This window comes from Squalius cephalus, assembly GCF_949319135.1.
Source record: "Squalius cephalus genome assembly, chromosome: 25".
NCBI lineage: Eukaryota > Metazoa > Chordata > Actinopteri > Cypriniformes > Leuciscidae > Squalius > Squalius cephalus.
In genome coordinates, this window is record NC_137146.1 from 10,339,177 (window position 1) to 10,349,221 (window position 10,045).

General features: G+C 37.1%; 1 long non-coding RNA gene across 1 annotated transcript; it reads left to right on the forward strand.

The window, feature by feature from the left end:
• Positions 1-217: 217 nt before the first annotated feature.
• Positions 218-4,907, forward strand: LOC307153249. Its single transcript, XR_013820129.1, has 5 exons — positions 218-618; positions 848-879; positions 1,044-1,290; positions 1,701-1,865; positions 4,426-4,907. It is a non-coding gene; the product is annotated as an uncharacterized lncRNA (long non-coding RNA).
• The last annotated feature ends 5,138 nt before the right edge of the window (positions 4,908-10,045 follow it).

Consider the following 10,045-nt stretch of genomic DNA (forward strand, 5'->3'; position numbering starts at 1 on the left):
TTGCTGCATCTTCATTCTGCCTGTGGTCTTGTTAAAATAAGTTGTATTCAGCAGAGAAAGTTGCAAATGTGTGAGATTCTCATTAAGGATGAATTGACCTCACACTGTAAAACTTTACTGTAAATTTACAGCGAATTTCCTACAGAATTGTACTGTATTTCCATAATACAGTATTAGGCTGTATATTTTACAGAACAGCTGTAAATATACAGCACATTTCTGTTTTCAACCCGATAAATTCGTAATACAGTATCATACTGTAAAAGCACTGCATTGTGGGATTGATTTCTTTCGCGCTCAATTCAGTTCAAATGTGACGCGAGCCGACATGTAGCTACTACAGGCAAACTTGATTTGTCAGCGGGATTCAACTGAACAGAATAATCATTCCTGTTAACAAGATAAACAGTGTCTGCGAATCTGTGAGCAATTTTTAAGCTTTTGTGAGCTTCGGTTCGTGTTTGAAACATTAGTTGTCTGTGACGCAGCAGAAAATGGGCGACATTAATGTTACATGAAGACGGATGGAAGAATTTGTCATCTGAATAACCTGCGCCTGTGACGATTAGTGGGATTTAGAGTTTGAGAAGATGGAAAATTGTTCAACTGAGTGATACGGTAAGCCAATATATTTTGTTTTTTTGCGTTCGCATTTCTACATTGTTTTCACAAATGCTTATTTGGTTTGATTTTGCGATCGCGGTTTTCTACCGCGGCCGCGCAAACAATTCACTCTGTTCCACCTGTTTACCAAGTAAGTTAACGTTAACTTCGATGTTTCACATAATAGGCAACATATACCATGTTATTTGCATGACCTGCTTTTGATATATATTTTGCGTTTCAGGCTTTGTAATCTGATGACGGTCCAGTGCTAATGTAAGTGCTTTTAAGTAGTGTTACAGTTATAGTCTATGTGGTAAAATAAAATAAAAAATGCTATCAAATGCTGTCAGTTCTGTGATCGTGCTTTTGAATCGTTGTCAGAATTTTCAATTTTGCTAGCATAAAAAAATCCATGTTAATGCTGTTTTCAAATGTAGTATTCCTGATTGCCATGCCATATGTTCCTACAAATTGCCTAACAATTCAAAGAGAAGTTAGACGGTGTTATCCTTCAAGCAGATAAGTAGATGATATTCAACAAATCTCATTAATCTGTAATATATGTTTTATGTTTTGGTTCTGTTGATCATGGTTGTGCTGTCCTTTTTAAAAATTGTTTCAGGAATTTGCAACGCTGATGTCCAGCAATCTACATTTGCCAGTGAGTCCACGCCTTATTTCCTGGTATGTAAACATTAAAGGTTTAAGTTTAAACCTAAAATGAAAAGCCATCATTTACTCACTCCACTGCAAAATATGTTTTTCTTAATTAGTGTTTTTTTCTTGTTTCCAGTCCAGATATCTAAAATTCTTACATGAAGAAGCATTTAATTGACAAGTAAAAAGTGTCTTGTTTTCTGAAAGAATAAGTAAAAATTTAGTGAGTTTATGCTTAAAACAAGCAAAATAATATGGCAGTGCGTTTTAGTGTTCTTCTAACCCTAATCAATTTTAATTTTTAGGTGAAAATTTTAATTTATAGAACTATGAATAGATAGACAACTACATCGAACCACAGTGGAACCCACAATAGTTATTTTAATTATTAATATTATTTATTAATTCATTTTATTTGTATTTTTTTTCAATTACAGGTCAATCTCTAAGCAACCAGTGCTGGACATTACGTTTGGAAGGTCAAGGTGTGTGTGGAAAGGATCACAGCCTAACTTCATCGCTGGCCTGGCAGCGCTGTTTGCCTCCTCCTATAACTTCAGCTTGCAGTACAGGAAGAGGCAGCACCTTGAGTTTGTTCAGAGGTTAGTCATTAGCATATTTGCCATTCATATAAATATTAGACTGAATTGTGACTTGTCTTGACAGTATTTATTAAGCTGACTGACTACTGGTATGAACAATATGGCCCTGGTTTCCATACTGGGCTTAGCTTAATTAGTTCACCCAAAAATGAAAATTATGTCATTAATGACTCACCCTCATGTCACTCCAAACCCGTAAGACCTCCGTTTCTCTTCTGAAGACATCTTAAGATATTTTAAATTTATTCCGAGAGGATTTCTGTCCCTCCATTGTAAGTGAATATATACATTTTGGTCCAAAATGAACAAAAACTACGACTTTATTCAACATTGTATTCTCTTCCGGTCTGTTTTCCATCCGCGTTCACGAGTCCACATTGACGCTGCTGACGTGTTATCTGGTGCGTCAATATGGACTCGTGAATGCGGATGGAAAACAGACCGGAAGAGAATACAATGTTGAATAAAGTCGTAGTTTTTGTTCATTTTGGACCAAAATGTATATTCGATGCTTCAAAACATTCTAAATAACCCACTGATGTCACATGGACTACTTTGATGATGTCTTTATTACCTTTATGGACGTGAACAGTGACACGTCCATTGACTTACAATGGAGGGACAGAAAGCTCTCGGAATAAATCTAAAATATCTTAAGATGTCTTCAGAAGAGTTCAGAGGTCTTACGGGTTTGGAGTGACATGAGGGTGAGTCATTAATGACATCATTTTCATTTTTGGGTGAACTAACCCTTTAAGACAGGTCTAGGCCTTAATAAAATTAGGGTATTTAAGCAGCTTTTATAAAAATGTCTAATAAAAAAAAAAAACATTACTGGTGTGCATCTTGAGACAAAACAGTGGCAGTCACATATTTAAGATATGTCTGTGCAAGTTGTTTTCAGTTGAAGGATTAGTGTAAATTCTATCATTAATTACTCACCCTCATGTTGTTCCAAACCTGTAAGACCTTTGTTAATCTTCAGAACACAAATGAAGATATTTTTGATGAAATCTGAGAGGTTTCTGAACCAGCCATAGACAGAAATGTCTTTGCAATTTTCAAGGCCCAGAAAGGTAGTAAAAACATTGTTTAAATAATCCATGCAACTACAGTGGTGCAACCTGTTTTGTGCACAAAAAAATTAAAAAAAATAACGACATTATTCAACAATCTCTACTCTTTCACGTCATTCTCCTACGCTGTTGACGTAGTGTAAACAGTGTCAAGTCACCTTCATTTATATAGCGCTTTTAACAATATAGATTGTTTCAAAGCAGCTTAACAGTGATAATAGGAAATTACAGTAACATAGATTGTTTTGGCTTTACAGCAGCTCTAGAATAAAGTTATTAGATCGACTATTTTTGACTGTCAAAATGCAGGCGGACACAGCTTCCGTGAGTTGTTCAAAATCTTTATTTTTGGTAAACTCTGTGTACACAAACAATGTTCTCAATGCTCTGGAGTTCATGTGTAGAGCCCCTGGTGATACTTAGAGCACAGTTTCATGTTGTGTCGAGCCTCCTTAGTGTTTTAAAAAATAGCGATTTTTAATGCTATCATAGTCCAAGCACTCCCATTCAAAAGGCAATTAGACCGAAAACGAAAATACGGTCAAACTTAAGTGGCGTTTCCATCCTAATTATGCTTTTAAATGAAAGTTTGCCTCTGGTAGATTAACAAAAAGACCCTAGGTTGCATTTTGGCGAGAGTTACCCTTTAATACACTCCGGCCTACTCATCCTCACAAAACAGTGTAGGAGAATGACATGTAAGAGAAGAGGTTATTTTGGGGTTATTTTGCGCACAAAAAGTATTCTCGTCACTTCATAATATTAAGGTTGAACCACTGTAGTTATATGTTCTATTTACCAATGTTTTTACCACCTTTCTGGGCTTTGAGAGTTGCAATGACATTGATGTCAATGGAGGGACAGAAACCTCCCAGATTTCATCAAAAATATCTTAATTTGTGTTCCAAAGACGAACGAAAGTCTTAAGGGTGAGCAATAATGACAGAATTTTCATTTTTGGGTGCAAACATGCATTTTAGTCTGGTAAATGTCATGTTTAACATTATCATGTAGTCATGTATGCAATAAACATTGCAAGGCTTGCAATTAAAGTTAAATTATTTCTGTCACAAAGGTTTGGGCTGGATTCTGGCAATGTGTGCTCTATATAAACAGAGTCTATGGCTGTCTTTCCACTGATACTCTGATGGGACCTGATGAGGGGATGATATTAAAAGTTGTAGAATAAAACTTTAAATCTGGCAACCCCACTTCCAAAAGTTTAGTTAGTTGACAGTGCGCATGTAAACAGACACATTGAGTTGATGTATTTTAACCAGGGCAGAAAAAATATCAGTTATTGATCACAACATCCAACATTGCATTTTTTTTTATGTTGTTCAGTTTTATCCAAACAGATTAGTCGTTAAAACCGATATCTGTTTTTTATTTACACATCTTTTGTGCTGTCTCTCTCTGTCAAAATATATAAACTCAGTCCATAATATTTCATTGTTTTTTTTCCTTTCTTTTCTGCCTTTTAGACGATTTCCTGACATCAATCCTGAACGTGGATCAAAAACAAAGAAAGGACAAGTAACTTCAAACAAAACTGGCCAAGTTGTGCAAAAAAAGAACACTGTAAGCCTACAGGTGTCCTCACTTCTGCGAAAACTTGAAGACTTTGAATGGGATTTCGTTTGCACTTGTATGGACTTCAAAACAGAAACAGCAATTCACTGCCATTATAAAGCTTGGAAGAGCCAGGACATTTTTTAATATATCTCCGATTGTATTCGTCTGAAAGAAGAATGTCATATAGACCTAGGATGACTTGAGGGTGAGTAAATTTGAGCTAATTTAATTTTTTGGGTGAACTATCCCTTTAATTAAGTGCTAAGTGTTACCTGTTTGTTGTTAAGTGTTAAAATTGCATTTTATGTTTAAAAAAAATTCAGCCAACATGTTCACAGAAGGCAATTTTCTGATCTTTGCTTTTAACCAAAATAAATGTTTTAAAACCCAGAAAATGTTGTTTTCTTTTTCCTAGTGTGACTACTATACAATTTATTGCTGTAGACAAGTTTAATATTGTAAAAGTATGTGGTGTATTTGGTAATTACAGTGGAGTACTGTAAATGCTGTTTACTGTACTAGTGCTGTAAAAATACAGTATGTGGCTGGCAACCCAGCTGCCAGTATTTTACTGTAAATTTACAGTACAATGTTTTACAGTACAATACTGTAAATGCTGTCTACAGTACTAGTTCTGTAAAAATACAGTATGTGGCTGGAAACCCAGCTGCCAGTATTTTACTGTAAATTTACAGTACAACGTTTTACAGTACAATACTGTAAATGCTGTTTACAGTACTAGTTCTGTAAAAATACAGTATGTGGCTGGCAACCCAGCTGCCAGTATTTTACTGTAAATTTACAGTGAAAAGTTTTACAGTGCACCTAGCTTAGCAAGAAATAATGAAATTAGCGAAGGTTTGTAAAAGTTTCTGTCTCTGTTGATGCATTTTATAGATCTAAGTGATAATCTCTTTTTTTGTAGCCTATTTGTTTATTTATTTAGTGCTTGTTTTATTATTTATATCATAATTTATGTGAGTGTTATTTGTAGAAGTGGTCTCCAAAGGCCCACCAAAGGAAGATGCCAGTCATAAACCATGCAGGATAACCATCTTTTATGCCTGGATATCTCTCTACTGCAGCAATAGGAGATCACTTCATTTCAGAGAGACACCCTGATAGCTCTAAACGGATTAGATAGAATCCATTCAGGATCATGCACTTATAAAAGGAGCCGTCAAGGCCTGTTTCTTTTTGGGGTTGTCTTAATCATACATCAAGGAATTATGTCATAGCTTTTGACATTTTTGCTACACCAACTTTTTTTTTTGTTTAAACCGAATTAACCGAATTTAAATAATGTGTCAATACATCATTAATCCTTCCTCTAAAACGTGTTTTGTCTTACCCTGAATCACCGTGGTAAGCCAATGCGGGATTTCGCAGGAAATTGCGTACACACGTCACTCACCCGTGCATGTCTCGTCATATCCATAAATAAAGAAAAGTTGCTCCGGCTTGTTTGACGCCTGTATGGTGTGGCATTTGTTAGTTGTCACAACGAGCGAGAAAGGTTGTCAAGGAGCACGCAGACTTTTTTTACGCGAACGCACAGCCTTGCAAAGTACACTTCTTTTGACTCGTACACGTACACAGGCGTTCGACGCATGCGCAGTTTGAGCAGTCTCTCGCCACGAGTTACAACCCATGTAAATATCTTTGTATTCTTTCATGCTATAGTTGTTCAAATAGGGTACTTTCTAACCTCTTCGCACAATCTCTCGTCTATGTAGGCCTCCATTGTCAATGCGTTCCGGTCTTTTCTGTTTATGCAGTTTTTCATCAAATACCTTGTGAATCGACGCCCACAGATCACAGTTGCCACCTTGTGAATAAACGAATTACTACCAAAAAATAATAATAATGCGCATGTGCAATCTGCGACGAAATTTGCGTCTCGCGCACTGTATCCTGACCCTAGCCTATGCGTTAAAAGTGAAGTATACTTTGGCCTTAAATCTCAAACTTCCAGGGAATCACTCGTTAAAAAATATGTAACAGAGGAGAGTCTGTTGGCAAAAAGAGAACAGGACAGAGCTCATAATAAAACATGAATCAACATTGGCTTGGCTTTTCGGAGATGGAGAAAAAATGACACAGAGATGGCTTCTCTTTATTACTCAGCAGGTGTGTAAGGCAAGCTATTTATTTTACAGATATAAAATAATCGTAGCTCGATTCATAGATATCATAGATATGTAGCTCTTTAACAGAGTGCATTGTGAAGCATTATTGTGAAGGGTCATTTCATTGTGGTTGTTGTAGCGCTGTGCTGGAATTTATTTTCAAGGAAGTACTGTGTCTATTAATGGGTGTAGCTACAGTAACATCTTCAGCTAGTCAGCTTGAGATCCTTTCCATTACAGACCGCAACATTGTGTTGGCCCAGATCCGGCCCACATTTGGTTCGCGTGGAATCCACATGATGTGGCCCGGATCTGGGCCAGCTCTATGTTGCTAACTGGTTATATCTCTTAAGCCTTGTAGTGAATGTTTTATGAGCAGTAGGATAACCTTATTTTTCCATAGTCACGCAGAGCCAAAGCACAACCAAAACAATGTTCCTCCGCAAAATGCATGTTTTTAACCGCTAGAGGGCCAAAAGTTGCATAGCGTACCTTTAATTATTTTCATGTTGCTTCTGTAGCATGTACTGTAAGTGATCTTTTAATACACATAATATGCGTAAACATGAAGTAAAATTTATTTAAGCTGAAATTATTTTATATTTTTACCTTTATATTATCTTAGTCTATTAAAAATAGTCTATTACAAGTTCATTGTCTAGCAACAAGACAAGATCTTTATTGAATTGTATATTGTATGAAATTAAACGAATGATACAAGAAACATAAATGTAGTTTAGATTTCAGTTACCCAGATGAGCGAACCAATATACAACTTTGCCTTTGCAAATATCAGAGTGCTGCGACTGACCAATCAGAATCAAGAATTACAGAGAGTCATGTATTAAGACATATTACTCTGACATTTTATCGTCATTTAAAGGTTGATGTAGTGTCTTTAAATGAGTTGGCTTTTAAAATTAAATTGAGAGAGATTTGACAAACACTATTAAACTTTGATAATGGAGTACAGTAGAAGAGCTACAGCAGCTGTGTGGACAGATGTCCGAACCTGGGAGAAATACACATCGTTATCCATCAAAGCAACTAGCGAACACACACACACACACACACACACACACACACACATGCCATTTTCACTACATTAACAAATTTGCATCTGTTATGTTGATAGAGTTTTACTGTGTGTGTGTGTGTGTGTGTGTGTGTGTGTGTGTGTGTGTGTGTGTGTGTGTGTGTGTATGAGAGAGATGTGCCTATAATAACACTAGTAAGGGGGAGGGAGCTGTCCACCAGCAGGTGCTGAAATCCACAGATGCACAGACAAATATTCCTGTTTGCATTTGAAACACAGCCTTACTCTCCTCGCATACGATTTAAAGCCAAATTCTCATAAATGTGTAAATGTTAAATATTTATTCACTAAATATCATATACTGTACCATACTATCTAGGTTCATTTTAGAAACCCTGTCTCTCCCTTCCTCCTCCCCAGACATGAGTGTATTGATGTGACACAGCAGCAGAGACACTGTTATTCTCCTCTTTCTGCTTTCATTCATTTTACTTGAGATGCAGGGGTCAGGCCACTGCACTGAAACATTAGCCCATCTATTTCTGGGCTTCCCCAGTAGTGCTCTTTCCTTTCTGGCTACATGTTTGCAAAGCATTTTCCTCTCTCACTATCCCTCTCCAACCTTCTCCACCTTTATTTGTTCTCCTCTTTTCATCCATTTCTGTCTTGTGTCAGGGAAAAAGTGGTCGTATGTCGCCCATTCTGCACTGTCCTCCTCGCGACCTTGGAAATGAGGCATGCGCCGCGCTGTCACTGTATTCGGCACAGGGCTCCTGTGGATCGTTGGGGCCAAGGCCTCTGCGGGGATCCATCCAGCATGAAGGCTACAGTGTTGGTTGCAGGAGTTAACTGAGCGTGGCGTTATCACGTGGAAGGCTAGGACTCTGTCTTTGGGGAAAAATGAGGGCGAGCAAGACATTCTACACAAGACATACAGTATTTCATCGGGCTGATGATTTTTGAACTGCAATAGTGTGCTCAAAATGTTTAGGTAAATATATATGTGTGTGTGTGTGTGTGTGTGTTGTTGACATATACATTGTGGTGCAATAAGTGTTTTTGTTCCTGTATTGAAGCAGTGTGTGGGAAATCCTAGTCTAGTCAGGTTAGATAAAACAGCGCCATCACCCGGTACCAGAAGGACATGCATCCAGCAAATCTCTAAATTCTGACCCCCCAAAAAAATCATCCCAGTCCTAAAATACACATCATTTGAATTCAGACTAACAACAATCACTGGTTCTTCTAATCAAATGCTTTGTTTGTTTTGAGTCGTAAAGGGAAAAATGAAAGGCTGAGTGTTACCTATTATCATTATCAAAATTACTAGAAGTCCTCATTTAATTCTTATTAGCATTTCATAAACACTCAGCCTATTTTCCTTTCATTTTTCTGTACCTGTTTATTGAATCCACCCACACATTCTGACACACAAATGAACCCATTAGAACACTGGCATTAAAAGCATTAAAATCAGTTTAATTCATAATGAAGTGCTTCATTTTAGAGCAATTCTTTTCACTCTAATGTTGCCACAATAATGCTGATGCTTCAGTGATATTTGTGGCAGGCTATTTTCCATTATTACCATGCTCAAGTCAAACTAAATGAATGCATTAGTAAGACCGTACCAAATTCTTTTGAGGAACAATGTGACCCAGAGGGGAGGCTTGATATTGTTTGGAATTTCTCCATGGTGACGCCTATAAACTTAAAAGAATAGACTTTAAAGTTGAAGTTAAATTATGTTAAGCCTTGTATTTTTTGCATAATTAATCGTACACTTTCATTTTACAGTCCTGGTTTTTAAGCGTCCTTTTGAAATCAAACATACAGACAGACCCAGGCCAATATTTAGACACAAACGATTCACACAAACGCACACAAGCCTGTCTTTGAGTCGATAACAGGCCTGCAAAGAGTGTAATATACTGTAGCTGTCTGGTAGTTGCTTGTGTAATTTTAGGTTCACACACTCTTTTTGTTTATGTTTATACTGTTCATTTTAAACGCCACAGACTGTGATTTACCTTTCGCTACATAATTGAAAAAGAAAATCGATAGAACTCACTTGAGATTGCTGTCTCTCAGGAACTCTGACTCTTGGCTAATGAATCGATCCATTTTTTTCTCTCTCCAGGTTTTGTTCTCAGCTGAAAGAGCAACCCACCTCTTGCATTCATATCCACATATCTTGAGCTGTCAATCAAACTGCCAGACTCCTGACATTACATATTAATTTGGACACATACCATCACCACATCTCACGTGATTGCAACATGACTTGTTAGCACTGCTATCACAAATCGATGGCAGGTGGAATTTGTTTCTGACATACATGGGCGTTTCTGAGTCCTGCTGTAA